This window comes from Phymastichus coffea, unplaced genomic scaffold (assembly GCF_024137745.1).
Source record: "Phymastichus coffea isolate CEN01 unplaced genomic scaffold, Cenicafe_Pcof_1.1 PCOF00038, whole genome shotgun sequence".
NCBI lineage: Eukaryota > Metazoa > Arthropoda > Insecta > Hymenoptera > Eulophidae > Phymastichus > Phymastichus coffea.
This window is the reverse complement of record NW_026706849.1, coordinates 1,525,914-1,546,917: the sequence shown is the minus strand read 5'-3', so window position 1 is coordinate 1,546,917 and position 21,004 is coordinate 1,525,914. Positions and strand designations below refer to the sequence as shown.

The 21,004-nt window shown below is 40.8% G+C and overlaps 1 protein-coding gene across 4 annotated transcripts in view; it reads left to right on the top strand.

Moving 5' to 3' along the window:
• Positions 1-21,004, top strand: part of LOC131663688 (CD151 antigen-like) — a 178,852-nt gene that overhangs the window by 77,669 nt on the left and 80,179 nt on the right. For 2 of the 4 annotated variants that reach the window (XM_058934224.1, XM_058934221.1), the window contains one exon: positions 10,194-10,222. The exons of 1 other annotated variant lie outside the window; for it this stretch is intronic. The gene's annotated coding sequence lies outside the window, so the exon portion shown is untranslated. Of the gene's footprint in view, positions 1-10,193; positions 10,223-19,992; positions 20,222-21,004 lie in introns of those variants that run through there. One more of the 4 variants, XM_058934222.1, reaches the window with a different exon arrangement.

The following is a 21,004-nucleotide window of genomic DNA, read 5'->3' as shown; positions in this document are numbered from 1 at the left end:
AGCCAAATCTTCGCACAAAGCAAAGTTCAATTAATTTCTCTATCGATGTATCAGTCAGTTTTTATTTTGAGGTTAATAGGATTATATCAATCAGTTCATATTAAATTTATGCCCGCTATATTGAGGCACTTTTCGAACATTCAATTATCTACGAAAATCTACAGTAATCTTTCATAAACATACACGACATATTCCTATATAAAATAGCCCACAACAGTTGATCACGTGACTATTTTTCAGCCAATTCAGGTCATGAATAAACTGGCTTTACTTTGTCAGGTTCTCGTTTTTATAAGAAAAAAAGATTTTATTGAGGTTTCAATTTCTGCATTCAACGTGATTGTTATGATTGCATTGATAAAAAGAATTCTAGTTTGAGCTTCATTTTAGTGGTGATTATCTGGAGCTTTATGCACATTTATATATCGATTCGGGTCGATCGGTTTATTTCTATTTCTCGCGTAAAAATAGATCTGTATATTTTTGTTCTCGAATGTAGACCGTGACAAAACGGAAATTCGCAGGAAATTAAGTTGTTCTATCAAGTCTTGTTTTCTCTCGTAGGTGCACATTTACTTTTCATTTTTACTGTAGTTCGATAAAAAATAAAATTGCTAATACTTATCCGCGAAATGTAATTGAACCGCTTGTCGCTTTTAACGTACTGCTAAAATTAATATGGTCAATGGTATTGTTTAGAAGAAGCGAATCGGAAAGCAATAAAATAGCACTAAGAGTTGAGATTCTACTACGGCGATATCAATGAATTGGAATTTGGTGCGCGTCCTTTGGGAGAGAGGACACTCGAAAAGCCGCAGCCTTAGATCCACTTTCTGTGGCATACAGGAGATGCAATATGTAGCTTACAGGCAAGAAGCCATCCGGGCCATATGATCCTCTCCCATCCGTTATGAACCAGACACCAAGAAAGCGAGGTCGCGCGTAAAGAGGGAGCTAGCCTAGAGAAGAAAAAGAACTATTCATCCGCGCAACGGCGTCAAGTGTAAAAAAGGCGCAAAATATTCAGGCTCGAGTCGCTCAGAAATTCATAATTCCATCGGTGCTTGCTCTCTATCTTCTCAGTGTCTCGTAGAGGGTCCCCGAGCGAGCGACTCACAGTGAATAATGGACCTCGCGCGGTGACGAAGCACAGCTGCACGATTCGCCACTCGAGATAAGTGCTAAAAATATATAAGCCCGTACAGAGCCACGCTATATGCGCTCGTATTGTGCGTATGCGTCGCTCGCTGCTGCCGCTGAATTATGCTAAGTAATGAGATGGAAGCGCTAAGGCAAGTGGATCCGTCTCCTCGGGAGGAAGCGTGTCCGCTTCCTCTCTTTTTCCGCGTTAATCTGCCTCCGCCGTGAATTGCCTAATTAAAGGCAGACGCGCAATAATTGTCGTAACTGTTCGACTGTGACAATAACAAGCGGGCTGTTGCTTACGCGCAGCAGCACCTCGAATTAATCTTTGCTGCCGTCTGCAAAGCATAACTTTCGTGGACGTAAATCATTAGTACCCTGACACATAATTAGGCTTATAAAATGGCGCTCACGTAAATGATCAGTTTACTATCCCTCGGATGCGAAACTTGCACTCGCGCCGCTGCTGCTATTCATGGTTATGCCTTGCATTTACGTCGCCGCATCTCATTAAAATGGCATCAATTAATTCCCAAGCTCTCTCAGCTACGCGATATCTGAGTACGTTCTCAGTAACGCCGAGTTCTATGAGACGAAACCACGAGAGTTTTGATCTTTGGAATTGTATCTTGTTTCGGCTCGAGACAATTGAGTTGCGCGCGAACACTCGACAAGCTTGGCTAAGAGCATTAACGCTGAGCCAATCATTGGCTGCGCTCCTTGTCTTTCAACATTTTTTTATAAAAATTCAAAATTCAAAATACGTTCGTCAAAGCAAGTGCGTTCGTAAAGTAGGTCTTACCTTTTATTGCGACTCCGCGTTCTGCCTCACAAACGTGCAGCGTCAACTTTTATCATGCCTCGCTCCTTCCTTCGAGTAAGCCGCCAGAACGTCATCTTTTCGGTTTACCGTCCGGAACGGTTCTCATTGTCCGTGGGCTCAATAACTAAACACTATACGCACACAGTGAAACATTTGCTTCCTTATGGTGGCCCTACGTCAAGTGAGTTTGCGGGCAAAAAATCTGCTCAAAAGCAGATACATCTTAATAACTGTGCAATGACTTTTGTAGCGGGTAGCCTTCACTTCATTGCCTATGTAAAATTCTTCTCTTCTTAGAGCGAATCTTAGCTCATCCCTTAGTTCTTTGGATATGTACTATTGCTGAACCTGTCGTGCGAAAATCAACTTGATCGTGGTTGCGTGAACTCAAAAATTATTAGTTTTGCAACGGACAAATACATGCTCAATGAAGCGTTCCATTATTTGACGCAGCTCCCACAATACGCACGTCGAGGAAAAATATCTATTCTTTTCCCAGGCCAAAGCGAGGATTCTGACGCTACTGCCCGAAGAAAATATCGGAACCCGTCATGACTTGTCTCTCGCTTGGCTCGCTAAACAAAGCTCGTTTTAGTCAGATTGGATGCTACGACTTGTATCCGTGGTAGTCGCTGTTGCTTCTTCGAGAGAATCTCTTTCCATTTTGACGCGAGACAGCGTAAAGTCGCCGGGATTCGAACTTCACAATTACACATCAAAGCTTTGTGCTTACTGCTCGCGTGCATTTACATTCGAAGGGTTCGAAGTACTTGTGGTAAAGGATGGATTCATTTTAATGACTGCTGCAGTGATATATTGTCGCAAGTTCGAAATACTTGTTCGAGAGGATGCAATTCATTACTCCCATTAATAGTTCGTAAATCTAGCCTACGGAAAATCAACTGTGGACCCATGCTCTATTCTTCTGCAGATGAATTTCACTTGGCTCGACAATTTTCTTCACGAAAGAGGATCGTCGAAGAACTCTTATGTAAGCATTATAGCCATTGCCGCGGAGTGATCGGAAGGTGAAAAGCCGCAGGGTTAGCTTTTTGTAAGAGCTTTTACGGCCACTCGAGTCACGATCGGCAACTCCGTGAGAAGTTTTTAATAGACTGCGCTGCGCACAAATAACAGTTCGAGAGGACTCGCGCCGCGACGACTTGTCAAAAGATTTATACTTTCCAAAAGTTGCCGCGTGAATCAATTTGACTTTTTCGTCGAGACAATGCATTGAAAAAAAAAATGTAATATATTCTCTGCAGAGTCTGCTTTTTGCTCTTAACGACTTCTCAGTTTCATCTGGCTTAGAGGGTTTTCGGGAGCAGCCTTGCACCATGGCCGAAGTTTTCCAAGTTTTGCCAAAAGAGAGCTCCTAAAAAGTTTTCGAGTGAAACACTTGAACGTACGTAACCGTTGTTGAAATGCCTAATTTGGAAATTGGCCTTCTTCTTCTTCGCACAGTACCTGACGCTCGATTAAAAAATCATTCGACTGTTAAGTATCGTCCACTCGAGTGTTGAATCGACACGGCAGTTTAATCGTTCGAAGTCAAGCGGGTAGCTCATAAGAGGCGTCCGAGTGGAATGAAGTCAATTACCAGAGGGAGTCGCATCTGGCCGAGCGCGGATTAATTGCTCGGCACTGAAGGACGACAGCAAAGTGCGATTCGCGCTCTTTACATGCTGCCGCGAGGTGCTTTGAGCGCGACGATTGTCCAAGAAACTGTCTAGAAGGCAAGCAGCGGGCTTGCTTACGGGCGGCTTGGACCTGGCGCGATCAGGAACTAATCTAACTTGGTGCTCACGAGCGAAGGCTAATAGAAACTCAGCCGTGTGACTTGAATGCATTCAAATTTTCGCAACCAGAGCAAAGCACTACGAGGTGCGCTCTTGCTTGCTTCCGCCTTGTGCTGCTGTTACACTGCGCCCTCTGCGCCTCCTTCTCATCCTCTACTATCTCCTCTCTCTCTCTCTCTCTCTCTCTCTCTCCTCGCGAATTTGCTGCTTCCCTGAAGCTTATGCCTTACACGCCGCCGACGTATCACAGACGCTGTCTTATTCACGCAACGACTTGTACTTCTCTTCCACATTCTCACTCGTCACTTGGTCAAATGCAATTTCAATGCGTCAACTTTGAAAAGTTGCACCTTAGCGAAATTGTCCAATAGATTTCCATCCAATGCGCGTCACAAAAATTCACCTTCCGAAATACTATCAGTCACTTCCGAAATACTCCGACCGGAGCCTCTCGCCCTCTCCGCCACTTTAATTTTGCATTCTCCAGTCCTGAATAGCGCGTCGCATCCACGGAAAAATCACTCCGTCAGAACTTGATTCGCCAAACGTCCGGGCAAATATTAAAAGAGAGAGAGAGAGGGAATAGAAAGAGCAGCAGGAGCTCAGAGATTTAATGAATCCACAGAGAGGTCGGGCCTGCAGCATATCGACGTCTACACTGTACATCTGGTCGCGTATGCAAATGGGATTCGCGGTATACAAGACAAGCTAGCAGCGCGTCGCCGGCGGATCGAGCAGCCGAAATGAACACATTTCGTTTTGGCCGGTACACAAGACGACGGCCAGGCGGCGCGCCGGTGTCGGACTTCATTACTCTCGGCTTTGCATTCGGCCGCTCGTCGAGCCCCAACTCAAACTCTCTGATTGCCAGGAGTTAACAAACTAATTTTAGATAATTGATTGCGCGTCCCGAACCCGCGCGTCCACTCTCGTCGTTTGCACGTGCGCGCCGTGATTGAAAAGTTAATGTGCTCGCGCGTGATGAAGAGCCCTGTAATTGCATTTTTCCCTAGCTCGCTCCGCGTCGCATTCAAGCACAATACACCACAATTTTTCATTGAGCGCGAAAATCTCATTTTCTTTTTTCGTAGCTCCCTTAGAATTAACTTTATATCCGGGGAAAGCGTATTTCGCTCATTCAGCATGCAAACTACCTTTTCTCCGTTACTAATTATTCTGTCAATCAAAATGGTCTTGTCGTTCGTTCGAGCACACGCATGAAAAGTATAACCGCGGAGCAAAAAGAAATCTCCATTTCCGTGCGCGGAGTGAACGGCAAAAAATGAAAGAAAAAATATGGAAGCGGAAGGTTATACCAGTGCGCGTGCGATAGAAATCGTAGGAAATAAAGTTTGCGCGGCAGCTGATGGTAAGAGAGAAAAAAAAGGTTCATTTGTAATCGGTAGCGCAAGCTGTCGAAAGGTGAAAAATTCGCCTCGCTAAAAACTCGCGCGCACCAGTTTTCTCTGACGCAACAGCGGCAGCAGCAACCTCAGCAATGACAGATGGAAAACTTGGAGGCATTTCCTTGTGAATTTTTCCGGCAGAGAGGCGTTTGTACACATCGCCGCGCGCTGGCTTTAATCAAAATCGACGGCAACATACAAAGCTTGCGGTCGATTGCCTCTGCGCACGAATCGCTCGCGCCGAAGAAGTAGAGAGAGAGAGAGAGAGAGACGGAAGTTATCTCCTTCAGCGTTTAACTGGACACCTCTTGTTTTAATAACTGAACCTTTTACCTTCCTCCAAGATAGATTTGTCGCGTTGTCGAAAAAGCATTCAATTGAATCGGTTGTCGTTTATCTTTGGTGTGGATTTCCAGCCCAGCTTTCCATCAACAGTAACCAGATATATCGAACATTGCGGGTAATTATGCTTCTCTGATTGTACCCGGGCAAATGCTGAACGCAACCACTCGGAAAATAGCCGGTATACCATAAGTCGTCCATGGCTAACAAAGACCCACTCGCCTGTCCTCTCGCGACGGCATACGCATCGCAAAGTCAAGAACAATCGAAAGCCCAAGGCCGCAGGGCACTACTACATGAGCCGAGAGGGCATAAAAGCGATTTTAGGTATAGAACAACGGTGACGGAGCCGATCCGATCCAATATTGACACTACGTGTCTTGCCGAGTTTATTGCCTCTATAATTAGTCGTAGCTCCGCCGCCATTGTTGTTGTGCTGATATGCGCTCTCCGCCAAGTTCGCAGACGGATACCTAATAAATATTTACTCGCAACGCCGAACGATTTGACCTCTGGCCCGCAGTTCACGCTTTTCTCATTATTTCTTCCGACCTACCGGTCGTGCTCATTTTACACGTCTTCTGGGTCTTGATTACAGCTCTATTGATTCAAGTGAACGTGTATTTTCATGCGATTGCTCTACGTTAATGTTATTATTTTGTTTGATTGCTGCGGCTTTGGTAGAACAGTTATATTACACTACAGAAGCCTGTGTTCTGTGTTAATAATTAATTTACCGACATAACGCAAAGCCATATTGTAAAATGTAAATTGAAAACAGACTTGTTTATTCGTGGTCGACTGCACTGGCATATAGCAATGTCAGTAACGAAATTTATTGTATTTCATATGTTTGTTTCAAATAAATTTTCCGTGAAAACGGCTCCCAGCAATAAAAGTGAAAAACATGTCGTGAAAGACAAAAGTCGGTAATGGATTCTACGTAGAAATTCAATATACAAGAGTTTCTGTAAAGCGGAGAAAAGAATATTTTATACGTTTGCTCGTAAATTTGATTTAAGTTAATAAATCTATTTGATCGTATTCGATCTGTGCACAATAATTAAAAAAACCATCCAAAAAAACGTTAGAAAATTAGGTGCTTCTTATACACGTTATTCCTCAGCTATATAATGTAAAGTTATTGTCGAAAAGGTATGTTTATAATTAATCTCAAGTAAAATTGCTTCATGTTTTTATATGAAGAAGAGCTGCGCGATAATATCGAATGACAAGTTAATATAAGTACATGACCGACTAGTTCCATAAAAATAAAAATAAAAGTACATATATATGAAATTTGCATATTTCACTCTCGAGAAATTTTCCTCCGAGGAACAAACTACGAGGTATCGCGGAACGAATTTATGATTACCGTGGGAGATTTCTATATCAATTTTAAGTAGCAACAAAAGATTGCGTCAGAGCTATAAACGAATATGCTACAATATATTTTGATACTTAAAGAAAAGCTGAATGTTTTGATCATAGAAAAAAAGACCTTCGTATTTTTCATCGTCGCGTAGCAAATAAATTGCAAACGTTTTATCTCATTCCTCCCCTACCGCGTACTAAGCAACAAGTCGTCGCGCCTGCGAGTACTAGCACGAATTTATGCGAATTATCGCGCAATTTAATTCCCTGAAGATTCGGCAAAGTTTCCACCAGTGGTATCGCCGCGTAATAAACAATAACCGTCCGAAACTCCAACTCGGCTTTTACGAACCTCACACGTTCCCAGCCGCCTCCCCTCCCTTACTCTTTACTCCCAGCAAAGTTTTCATGCGGCGCACAGCGATGCGTAAGCTCGACGCTCGTTCCAATGGCTATCTATTGCTGCTATTTTCACGGCAAAGCTTTCCTCGAGCGCGAGCGTATAAAGGATATTTCGCCGTGTTTTTCTATTTCCAGCTCGGAGATACTGCGGAATGCGTTGTTTTTTTTTCTGCTTTAATGCTCCTTTAAGCTTTGACAATTTTGTTTTTTACTTTTTGAGTTATTTATTCAGCGAGTTTCGGGCTTCTCTTGGTTTGTTGAAGCACAAAAATAAGTGGATTTAATATGCGACGAACGTGAAAAGGAAAACACGTTACGAAATGAAATTTTTGACAAACACATCTGAAAGCTGATGAACATCGATCGACGAATATTTCGTTCTTTGTCATTCGCTTTCTCAGTTTTACATATAATGAATTTATTTTGGAATGGCAGCTCCAAATCGAGAGTTTACCCAAGTCCTAACGTACGCTTGATTATCCCCCTCGGGCACATTTTTCTTCAGTCTTATCGCGTGTTCCCCTCTTTATCCAGCGAACCTTGTTCTACCGCTGCTTGGGATTGTATTTCCGGTAGCTAAGGATTCTTCGCATCGCGGGAATAATCGGCACGTTATCGGAGGAGAGCAGATGTTGCTGCCGCATGCCATGCCTCTTGTTCTGATGTCGGCCCCTATTTCACCTCACACCACCATCTGCTCGTTTATACATGGTCGTGTACTTCGCGGCGTACCTGCGTCATTCTCATAAGTTATATTTGCTCTACTTACTGTTTAAGAGCCTTTTAAAAAATAGAGAGACGCAGAGAGAGAAATCGAGCTCCTCCACCGTGCGTACACGTGAATTGCTCGTAAACGAGCTTTACGCGTCGTTGCAGCTTTGTAAACAATTTTATTACGTGCTGACGCTAAAACACTGCATTGTTACTGGCGGCTACGTTCGCAATTATGAAAACGGAAAGCGAACGCCCATTTCTAGAAGGATTTTTCAAACCGACGCGACGTTTACCTTCCAATGAATTCTTCGCCCCGACCTCAACAGCAGAATCAATCTCCTTTTGCCTGTTTGCATGTCACTGTCAACCTGATACAGTGCCGATAATCAAAGAGGGAGGTAGTGAGCGAGAAATGAATCCGTCCATCAGGAATAAGCACAAACCATATCGATCGATCGATCGAGAGAGAGAGAGAGAGAGAGAGAGAGAGAGAGAGAGAGAGAGAGAGAGAGAGAGAGAGAGAGAGAGAGAGAGAGAACGCGCGAGCTACGCCTGCCGCGGCAGTCTTTCGTAAATGTATTTATAGCTCCGTGAGCATTTATAGGCGCTCGCCTGTCGAAACATCATAGTGGCATGGCATTATGTATCTCTGAAGATTCCAGTCCCTTAACTCAGCAGGCGGAGCTTTTAATCTTCAGTCTCAGATCAAAACGCGACAGTCCTCGTTTCACATCGACATCAGTTATTCCAAGGGGCTGATTTTCGTCATACTGAAAATGTACGAGACACTGGTGTGTATGTGTGCGCTTCAATTAAACGTTGACGAGTTTGAAGCGCGTGTCGTGCCAATTAGCAGGAAGGACGTGTTTGCTCGGAGCAAGCTACTTTTGAGATGGTAGCGTCGCAAACGAGAATCTTACGCTGATTGCTCTGATTAAATTAAGCTTCGCGAGTAGTGTAAGTGGCAGTTTATACATATACGTGTCGTTGCACCTAGCGCTTAAACAAATTAGCTTATTAAATCATTGATTACCGAGGCTGCAACGACGACGACGACGACAACGATGCCAGATGCGACGAATAAAAAAGTGCTGCTGTTTTCTTAAACGTTCTGATGGCATGATTTATTGTATGTCGTATGGTACTCGACAGTCTAAGCGCGTAACGCGAACAAAATGCTCTTTTGTGTGACGTTACCGAGATTCGTTTGATAAATAGTCATCCGTTTGTCATCTACTTGGAATTTCAATGCTACACTTGATTTGCATTAAATGAAAGGTCGCACAGGCGGATCGAAACTGCATTGTATTTTTTAATTGCCCGAGTGCGAGAGGAGGACGTATTAGCATACGATGACGCGTCAATTTTCTAGCTCGCAACCATAGAGAGTCTAGTGTCAAAGCATTCCTTGTAGAGAGGAGGGAATCGAGATTATATCTTGTGCCGTGGTATTCGTGGCTAAGCGTTCGCTGCAACAACCTTTGTCTCTGTCTTAGAGGCGTGGCGTTGTTTCTGCAGTGTCTCATCTGCAAATATTCATATACAGGTATACGTACTCCGTTTGTTATTATGATAAATCCGAATGCTCGTGTAGCATTAACGATTACGCGATTGAAGCGAGTTTATCGGTTGAATGAAAGCCGAAGGGTTGAACCAAAAAACCATAAAATTTTTATTGACACGGATAATCAGGAAAGTGAAAGACGTGCGTATATATATATACACCATAAAGGACGATGCGAGCCTCCACTCGAAAGTGCGTGTCTCAACTGGCAAGTCTACAAAAGATAAAACGTATCCGATAGGGTGCTATATATACATATATTGCTGCGGGCGCGTAGTGTGCGACAATAGTCCTTTTTTCGGGACTCAGACTAGCAGTCGATGACAGCTACGATAAGATTAGACACGAAGACCAACAGTCCCGCAAAGTAAGTCCATGGTCAATCGAGACGATTATCTCGCGAACGGCATTTAACGTCGCCTCTGTTGAGAGCGAATAAGGCTAGCTAAAGCTTCCGCAAGCGCAAACAAAGACTGTGCTTCTTCTTCGATGATCTCGATCTTTATATGAAGTGGCTGGGCTGTTTTCTCTCTCTCTCTCTCTCCCTCTCTGTAATCTGTAATCTGTTGGCTTTGACGCGCGCACTTTTATCACGTTATTAACACAGAGTTTTTTTTGTTTTGCAGATCTTACAGTTTGGATTCATGAACTTCTGGTGAGTTGTTTTTACCACGCGCTAGCATAAAATTGTTACTTTGGTAAAGAAAAAGACAGTAGTTAAATTTTACTTATGAGGACTTTCGTGAAAACGAGAAGTATATAGCGCTTACGGTTACCTGTCAAAAGCCAAGTTGAAACTTTATTCGCGAAGTTCTATGCTGCGTGTAACGTCAGGCAATAAGCGCTTTCGAAGAATTTGCGGCGCAAAGTTCAGCGATGCGTGTAGTTTGAAGCAAGCGTAATATCCGGTTGGCGAAAGCCAACTTTGCCGACGACAACTTGCGCGTCTGTCTATCTTCTCCGCTCTTCGGTAGAGAAAGGCGCGCAATGAATATATAGCATATGCAAAAAAAAAACGAGTAGCGGAAACAACGCCCGAAGAACATTGGCTCGTTCTCCCGAAGATTGACACCTACATCTATATTCACTCGCGCCATTTTTCACTGGCCCAATGAGCTGCGAAGCGGTCTGTCGACTTGTTCGCGCACTTTTCGTTGCCGACTCGTTTTGACATTTTGGCGTTTGCTAGGTGATGAAATGCCGCAACGATTGCATTGAACAGCTTGAGCTCGACCTTGCGCTAATCTACTTTTACATGTTAGAATATATTTACTATACAATCTAAACATGTGAATTAATTTATCGAAGGAAAATAATTGATCGATATGTGAAAAAGTTTTTAACTCCTTTTGGTACATTGACCGTAATTATTGAATATTGGATAAAGCTTTAATTATATTCGTAACAATGTAATGCAAATTAAAAAAGTTACTGTCGGTAGATTTTGTAATTGGCATGATAATGTAATGGTGTACTGTAAGGGCTGCTAATTAAATGCAACGAATATTACAGTGGCTTCACAAGTTTTAATTATAGTTCACCGAATATCTTTTCTAAAACTATAGAATTAAAATAAAGTCAATCGGTTTTACATGGAGATATCAAATTAAGTTTCCCTTAATTCTGCATTTCTTTAAATTGTCGGTACCATTAAAAAAACACGACAAGCTAGCTCAATTATTGACCTCTAAATGTGCAAGTTCTCAGAGGAATGTAAAACTCCGCGGCGCAAGCACCCACGAGACTAGCCGGCACTCGCCGCGACGAAGAACAGCGAGCCACATGCGTTTCCCACGAGGAGCGAGCGAATTGGCGAAAATTTAGTTGGCCCACAATTTCTTCTACCTCTTTTTTTCTTTTTGCTCGTTCATTCGTTTGCACGTTCGTCGAGAGAGCTGCTGAAATTTCGACAAATTAATCCGTTTCGTTCAATCGCCAAATCGCCATATATTAGAGCAACGCGCGCAGCCGGTGACAATAAATTGGCCAACGTTAAAATCGGCTTTTTGCGCAATCAACGGCCAAATTGCGTGGAGCACGTGCGAACACCAGCCAAGTCTCGAGCCCTGACGAATTTTACGCTGCTGCTGTTTCCTCGTTTTCTTTTTCATCCCTGCTGTGATCGTGTCGATACGAGTAATTGCTCTGGGGACTTTTGGCGCGCTGCTGCTGCTGCTGTTCCTGCAAAAATCCATTTTCAACGGATTATTTATTTATTTATTTTTTTTTTCGTTAAGAGGAAATAACGACATTTGGGCAAAGAACTTTCCGATGGCATTTTTTTTTATTTCTATTTTTCCTTGCTCACTACTTTCAAATAGGCGATGTTTGCTTCTACGCGTTCTTCGCAAAAAACTAGTAAAATAAGCAGTAAATCTTATATGTCTATCGGTAAAGCAAGAATCTCAAGTATGTTTTTCCGAAACTTTGCGGTTGTTTTGAAAATAGCAGCAGCAGCTATACCAGCTTGATGTAATCTCAATGAGACCACGAAAAATAGTACGAATCAGAAACGTAAACTGCTCCCGGTATATTTTTGTAAAATGTACTTGTTTCAAAGTATATTTGCGATATATTGAATTGTTTTTGTCGTAGTTTAATGAAAAAAAAATGTTCTATAAAAATGTCCATTCCAAGGCACTGCGATATATCGAGCCAAAACCTAAAGTTGAATATTTTACTACTGCAATATATTTCGGATACGTTAACGGTAGAGTTTCAACGCGAGTCATCGGTATATACATGATATTATAAACTCGTAAAAACAACGATTACCCCGCTCCTCTTTCAAATTACGTTCAGATACGCAGCCTGCAATAAAACAGTTCGTGATTCGCAAGTTTATTCCTGTCGGCTATACACATGGCGCGCCAGTTTGAATTTCGCGAGATGCGGTTAGTAGAAAGAGGAAATAAAAAAAGTAGATCCGATTGGCCATGCGTCAAAGGCTTTTTTCCCCTACAGGCACACTGTTTCAACGAGCTGATTTTTAGCACTGCAGCTGCGAAGCAGCAATCTTTTATTGCGTTACTTTTCTATTTGTTTTTCTAACTGTGGATTACTGAATTCATCCGGATCACTGAGAGTCCGATGTCGGACAATACTTCGTCTCTCTCTCTCTCTCTCTCTCTCTGATTTGTTCCTTTTATGCAGCCTTCTATTGGATTTGCGCATCGAATCGGTTATCTGTAATGAGAAAAATGAGATCTATCTGCCTCGGGTTTGTTCTACTTTTTCTTGAAATGAACTTACGTAGAAAGTTTCAAATGAACTGGGAAAGTTTCAATAAGAATAATATCTTTGCTAGAACAAATAACGAACTTTGGTGCATAATGATGTATTGAAAGGTCATTATTATTGCGATGAAAGCGTAGTATTGTTTATATAAAAGTGGAGGGCAACAGAGAGAAAATTATCTGTCGGTCAGATAAGCGACACGGCATCAAGCTAATTTAGGGGAAAGAACGCAGGACAATGGAGCCTCGGCGCATTATTATCCGTTATCCTCTCTCAGCGCCAAGTTGGTTTTGGCTGGCAATCGATGTGAAGGTCTTCTCGAGAGGAGAAGCCGCGTATAACAGAGGAGGGCAAGCGAGCTCGCGTGATTCGTTAGGTCGATCGCACTCGCTTGGCATCAACGTGTATACGAGTACCTCTGTATCAAGAAAATGCCCGTCCATTTATCCCACGACTTCCTCTCCCGCCCTCTCTCTCTCTCTCTCGCTCTCTCTCTCGCGCGCGCTCTCTTACCTAGTGCTCCTCGCCAATTGCAATTTAACTTCCTGCGGAAAATGGTGGTTGTTTATGTGCGCTATAAAAATGCTACTCCCACCATCGCCAACCGCCCCGGGCGCAGAGAACTCTTCTTGCGGTATTGAATTGCCTCTCTCTGCAGCTACTGCGGGCTAACGTGGCGAATTTTAATTGAAGCGCAAGATTTTTTATTATTTTTCATTGCGATTTTTCAATTAACTCCTTTTCATAACCCGTTGATTTTCCGGCGATTTCGCCTGTCAACCAATACTTGATAAAATCAATAAAAGTGTAAATATCTTCGATTGCTTTTCTGAATATTCATTGGTACTTATTTACCACCAATGCCGTTCCCAAGTGGACTGATAAAATTTATATACGAGCCAGATAGTCGGTCGATCGCGCGGCTCACTCTAACTACTGATCGACGAAAAGAATGGCACGAGTAAATAACCAGTAAGACAGGGCACTTTCGCTAATCCCCGTAACTCGTCGAATTAGGGCAACCATCGCCTTTGAAAAAATACGAGTCGATAATAACTTACATAATTCGCAATAATTTATTTACCGTTTCACGCGTCGGTGAAAAAAAGAAATTGCCCTGACGGTAATTCATTAACACTTCTCGCACGGTCGATTAAACTGCATGTGCGCGAAAGACATAGCATAAGCTTTCGCTTTCGAAGTGTCGCCATTGCATTTCGACTGTGCGGATATCCTTTTTTTCTCTCTCTTGCTGGGTGCGCGTGTCGCGCAATAACGCTCGCTGCTGTTTTTCTTCTCTCCTTTCTCTTCGACTTTGCCAATGCCTCGAATTGCAGTCGTTTCTCGCGACGGCTTGCCACTTCAACTACGGAATGTTGATTGTTTGGCTTGATCTATTCGTTTATTCATTAACCCGCTTGCGTATGTATAATTTACGATGACCTTTTTCTCTTTTTTCTCTTATCCCCTTATAAACAATCGATGACTGCCATGTTAAAGCATTTTATTCGTGATCTGATTGGCTCAGATATAATTACATGATATACCGTTATGCGGCGACAAATAAGCGCGTGGATGCGGTTTCGAGTTGAGATTAGTAATAAAAATTCAATTTATCGTAATTAATACGGATAATTTGAAAATAATGAAAGTAAAAAATTAGGCGGCAGTGTTATTGTTTTCACACTCATTGTATGAAACTAGCAGTGAATAAATCGTTTTGTAAAAACAAGAGGTTAAAATCGTTCTAAATATTTTCTATTATTAATCGATATTTTGGTTTTTGAATGTGTAAGATTGAAACAAAGATTGTCATGTACAAATTTTTATTCAAAAAGTAGGATAATCCTTTAATAATAATTTAACTCGTTGTAAAAAACTAAAAGATCATTTATTGCAGTATTCGATATGATAAATCATGAATTTAAAAACGTGTTTCATCATTAATACAGCCTTTTGCGCTGTGATGTCTTTTGTAAAAAAAATGAAAAATCCACCTTTCAAAAAAGTAATTTATATAAAATATCGAAAATTGATGGCTTGTAAAGTGAAGTTATTTTATTCGTAATCTGATTGACTAAATGTAATCACGTGGGTCGATTATTGTTATACGTAAATCGGCATTAAGTGACAGATATACTATTATATATATGGGCGTTTTCCATATATCAATATTTTATTAATACAAATAATTATAATAATTTGTAAGCGTTGAAAAGCAAATGACTTCCGTATTCTCTCAACAGCATAATTAAAATAATACGATAAAGTATTCTTAATGCACTTTAATTACATTTATTTATAGGACATGTAGATTTATTGAATATATTTATTGTAAAGTATAGCTTTGGATAAATATCATCAAGAATGAAAATAATTATAAATCGACATTTCATATGAAATTCTGTCAATTAATGTCGGTGCATTGAGCATCGTTAATAAAATAAACAACTGATAAACAATTGAAAAAATAGTTGAAAATAGTTAAATTAAAATAATATATCTGTTGATATGGAGACATCCTACGAAAAATGTGATCAAAACTAATATATTAAAAAATAAACAAAATTAAATTGTTAGGCACAGCTGACGGTTGTATTTATTTGAAAAAGAAAAACAACAACTTATTAGGTGCGCTGCCAATATTACCTATATATACAGCTAAATAATTATGTTACTTTATTAGATTTAAAAGCAATAATTTAAAGATAATGAAAGTAAGATATTAGACGGCAGTGTTATTGTTTTCATTGTATGAAATTAGCAGTGAATAAATCTATCGCTTTCGATATATATCAACGTGATTAGATTATTAACTAATTTATATTGACGTATAGTAAGCGTTTTAAAGCATAAAATTGTTTTATGTATGTAAAGTGTATTTTTAAATTCTTTTATTTCACCTATAATAATTTCGATTTAATCCAAGCATGAAACTGAATATTAGATACTGAAATCAAATAAGAAATGAAGGCGTTTGACGACATTAGTCCTCTTATAAACAAGAGAACCTGACAATGTGAAGCCAGTTTATTTATGATCTGGTTAGCTGAAAGATAGTCACGTGATCAACTGTTGTCCGATAATATATATATGTCGTGTATGCTTAGGAAAGATTACTGCAGATTTTCGTGATTGAAGATTGAATAGATGATTGAAGGTTCGAAAAGTGTATCGATATATTTGGCATAAATTTAATATGAATTGATTGATTCAATCATACTAACCTCTAAATAAATATCGACTGTTACCTCGATGGAAAAAATTAATTGAACTTTGCACTGTGTGAAAGTTTAGCTTCGAATAAACAATGTAGGCAGTAAAAGATATAAATAAAAATATAATATAAATAAAGAAATAAATTATTACGATCAAATATTGTACAGTGATTCCGACTTTATTAAATTACGTAAAATATTAGAAAATTTTTAATTATAACCTAAAATGTTTACCGAAGTATGTTATTAGAACTTTAATTACATTTTTATCGTGTTTTTTAAACTTTTGAACGATGATTTTTTAAAAAAGAATTTGGGATGATAAAAATTTGAAACTTCATCAATAGCATTCTTAAATCACAAGTGTATAACTGCATATTTATTTACCAATAAATAATATCTTATGAAAATCAAGTGAATATTTAATGCATATTGAATTTTTAATTTTGCCAATAAAAATTTTGATCTATACTTATGCATTACAATGAATGCGAAAAAAAGACAGAAAAGATAAGCGTGTGAAATGTAATAGACATCATCAGTTTCATAAAACTGATAAAGCTGATTTAATCCTTCAATCTTCCAAAGCGTAATGAAAATATCTGAAAAAGGATTATTTGTGCAGTGTGAATTTTCGCATTTAGCTGAAAACTATTCCTCGAATTAAGTTACTAAAATTTAATCGAATGAAAAAAAATTTCGATTTTTTTTTAATCTTGAGATGGCATATAACGACGGAAAATGGGTCACGAGTTGTTGAGACCGACAGGGGAAAATGACTGTGTGATATCTGACGCATCGAACGATGACCGTCGACGCGCGGAAATCCATTTTTAAACCAATTGGTAAACGTTAGCGGAAGCTGATTTCAACGAAAAAGCTTGTTATCCGTATTTTTTTCCATTTTATTTGTATAATGGCTGATGACGCACGTGTGCTGATTTAATACATCCAGATTCAAATAAACGCCTAGCTTTTATCGATTCTTTATTCAATGTTAGATTCTTTCGTAAACCAATGAAGGCAAATGTAATAATTTGATTTTAAATCTATTCATTGTTCTTTTATCGATAATATAAACGGGGACAAATCTGCAATTAATTACACTAGAAAGTCAATGCGAAAAATATTGAAATACGAATCACAAATGGGTTAAAAATCAGCGTTGGCCCGGATCCACTGGAAACTCCAACTAAATGAATTCCAGATGGAATATGGATCTTTTCACCGCGAAGCAATTAGCGCGACAATGCGCTCGTTAATGCAGCCATCGAACCGCTGCGCTGTAGTTGTAAACAACGACGAGCAATTAAAAGAGGCGATCACGACCCTTAGAACAGCAGTAGTCATGTACGTATATATATCTATAACGCCGAGTCGCAAGCGCGTATATACATAGGCTTCTTTCTTTTCGCTTTTCCTCTCTCTCTCTCTCTCTCTCTCTTTCTCTCGCGAATGTTTAGGGCGTCAGAGGGATGGCTATTGATCCGCTCGTATAAATTGAAACGACTGAATGGATGCTGCTACTATGGCAGAGACCACAGGATGCGAGAAAAATTGCGCGCACCGCCATTTATTTTATTCTTCACTTCTCCCCCTTCTTCCCTCACCCTCCCTCTCGCCGTGGTATATGGATCTTATTTGTTTTTCCGCTCGTAAAAAGCCACGTGCTCTTTGTTTTTCCGCGCAGTCGTAAAAAATAATACGAGATATTTTTATTAAACTTTTCGTGGACGCGCAAATATTTGATACTTTGCCCATTTCGTTTATAAGCTGTTTGGGGGCTTGAGTAAAGTGTCCAATAAAAATAGAGGACGGAGAGATAGAAAAAAAAATGAGGCATCGCCGGTAAAGAGATTTGACAGTGTATCCTCGTGCAGATATTGGTTCCGCTATCTCACGTCCACATTTCTTAATCTCGTATCGCGCCGCGAAACAATATAGCGGCATCTACGTCGGAGGAGGAAGCTGCAGGTGTCGGAGAGAGTGTAGTGCACTTTGTTCCCTCCCGGCCAATGGAGTTCTCGTAGCTTTGGAGGATCGATCACATCTTCCCCACTCGCCCGGTTTCTCGCGAAATTGGCTTATTGTTTCGTCGCGCTCTATATCCGGCGTCAAAGAAGAGATATATAAAAATAATAATTGAGAACGGGAGAGCTGTCGTTCACCATTGATCGTGAGAAACCACGTCGGGAGATTGTTATGTGCTGGCGAAGCGCAAAATTGAAAGGCGACCGCGACAAAGAGAGGAGAATTGCCACTAATGCGAATGGATAAACGAGAGATATAAAGTTGGGAATAAAGGAGCTTCACCGAATAAGAATGGCCTAGATAGATAGATAGACAGAGAGAGAGAGAGAGGGAGAGAGAGAGAGGAGATGCCCTATCTCTGAAAGCATGCGCAGACGCGAGAAGCGATTACGAAAGTTGGCGGGTTGTCGTTGTGCGAGAAACTTTCCCGCAAATATTTCGTCTCACTCGTCGATTTTTATTCAACTTTTGACAAACGAGATTGCCGTTAAGTTCTCTTTAAATAACACTCGAACCAAGCGAATGCCTCATTTGCAGACGCCCGTGTACTACGCGCGAGCATATCAGATGCACTACGTATTCAATAGTATTTATAGCAAGTTCAATGCCACAGGTCCCATCCTAACGTGTGCACTTTCAGCCTTCCGGTCGTTCAGCCAGATTGTACAAATGGCCTCAAAGGGTTAATACATTAGAATCAGCAGACTGTATTGTTACTTCGCGGCTAAATGTCTCGAATAAATCAAGCCCGCGTTTGATTGCGATCATCTGAGGACGCTTGCAGCGCTTGGGAGCTTTTCATACAAATGTAACAACCGGCAAATGGATCTCTATTGTTATATTGAATCAACTGAAAATATCTATTCTATTGTCGTAATAGACATCGATGTTTATTGATTTATTGACTGTGTATTTTTTATGCAAGATGAAGTCATGTTCGTACGTTACGTGGTTCTATTTATAACAAAAGCATAAAAGATAGCTTTGTGCTTTCATCTATGTTGCTCGTTGACATTTAGTAATTTATTGTTTGTAATAAGCGTCAGAAGTGCTCCAATACTTGTAAACTTTTACGAACGCATGTACGAACGACGGAGTAAAAAAGCTCTGCAAAATACAAATATCCATTAACATTTTTATACAAGTTATCAAAAATACAGCGAGAAGGGATAATTATACAGTCATTCAAAAAGCAGTACCAATTGCGAAAATTCGAATTTTTCAGGTCACATTCAATGTTTTGATCTTGAGAACGCGCATATTTATGGCAATGACTCGGGCAATGGATCGGGAGCCGACTTCGGAAACTTGCCAAAAACTTTCTCTAGCATCTCGAGAAGTGCCCTTCGCACGTATATAGCAAACCAGATTCGGGTTAATGGTTTCTCAAAAATTCGGCAAATCTATTCCGAGTGCGTTCGTTTGCTTACATTTACATTCTTTTGATAGGCGCTGATCGCTTATTTGTTTTCTTACATTAGCAGACCTGCATCAAATTTTTTTCTTTAAACTACCATTTTCATGCTTACTACGTATGCAAAAATACCTATTCCAAGTAGAAAAACATAAAGTCACATAAAAATAATGCAAAAGAACCAGAAAAAACAACAAAAAAAAACCATCGTTCGATGACAACACGATGCATATTCGCAGGCAGCGATAAACTGCAGGCCACGGGGAAAAAAATAACGAGTAAGCGATAGCAGAAAAAAGCGCGATTAAAAGAGGCTACAAAAAGAAAAAAAAAGAAATAAAGAAAAAGCATAAACCTAGACGCAGAGAGTAGATTGTCGATCTCGTTGAATTTGAGTGGTACGCGGGCGTTTGCGTGGTGACGTGGAATATAGCCGCGGCACACGCGTACAGCTATAGCCGCGCTCGTGGGCAATTGCTTCAGCTGGCAGAGAGACCGGATGGTCGATTCAGCTGCAGCGCAGCAGCGGGCCTCGCGTTTATTCAGCTCCGGGAGCCTCGCAAGGTGCGCTCGCGTTGTACACGTAACGCAGTCGGTCCGGAGTTGTGCGTGTCTGTGCGGAAGAGGATCGTTCGTGGGCTTTTGTTTGTTTGCCCTGCTGGTGCTGCTGCTGCTGCTGCTGCTGCCACCGCCGCTGCTGTTAGTACACCGATGCTGCAATCGCTTGACGGCCTCATGAGCTTCGTCATTTTCGGTGAGTTTCCAGGCGTTAACGGAGCTTACGTGCCGCTCGCTTGTTTTGCGCATCCATTGCGCTGTTTTTTTACTTACCAAGAAGCATCGCCTGCTCTTTTCCTTTTTCTCTCAATCAATCTTCAACTGATTGTAGATTCGAAATTCCATTAGGCTTTGGAAGTTTAACCTTGTAATACTTTTATTCTCAAGCTCTGAGACTTCGATTGTACAATTTGGCACTTGGACAAAACTTCGTTAGCTGGTCGCGTAGCTTCGCGGAATTCTTATTCTCAAGAATGATGCAAGCTTTCTTGAATTTCTAACTTAGCTAAGACTGAAGATCGGACGACTGGAGTTATTCTTTCGTAACGACACTAAAAATGTTTTTTATCGGCGAAAAAACATCGATCGAAAATTCAGCAAACAATGTGTCATCACAATTTATTATTCGTACTCATGGTGAAAAAAAAACCAATATTTTGTTTGGCTCGAGAAACTAGGATTGACGATCGTTGAAGTAGAATAGTAAAGTAGAATAGTTGCGCAAAGATAATGAAAGACAAGCGCGTAACCCCCCACGCGAACGAGTCGTTCTCTTTATCCTCTTCTGCCAACGTTCGCAGGAAAGAGAATGGTATTTCTCTTCCTTGCAATCGGCCCACGACATTTTTTGATTGAGATCCAAAGAGAAAAAAAAGAGCACAACCGAGAGAGATGAATATGGATCAACAGGCGGGGGTGGACTTGCTTCTGTTTTTTTTTTCTCCCTATCGACGAACGACAGAAACCTTTGAATGGCCTG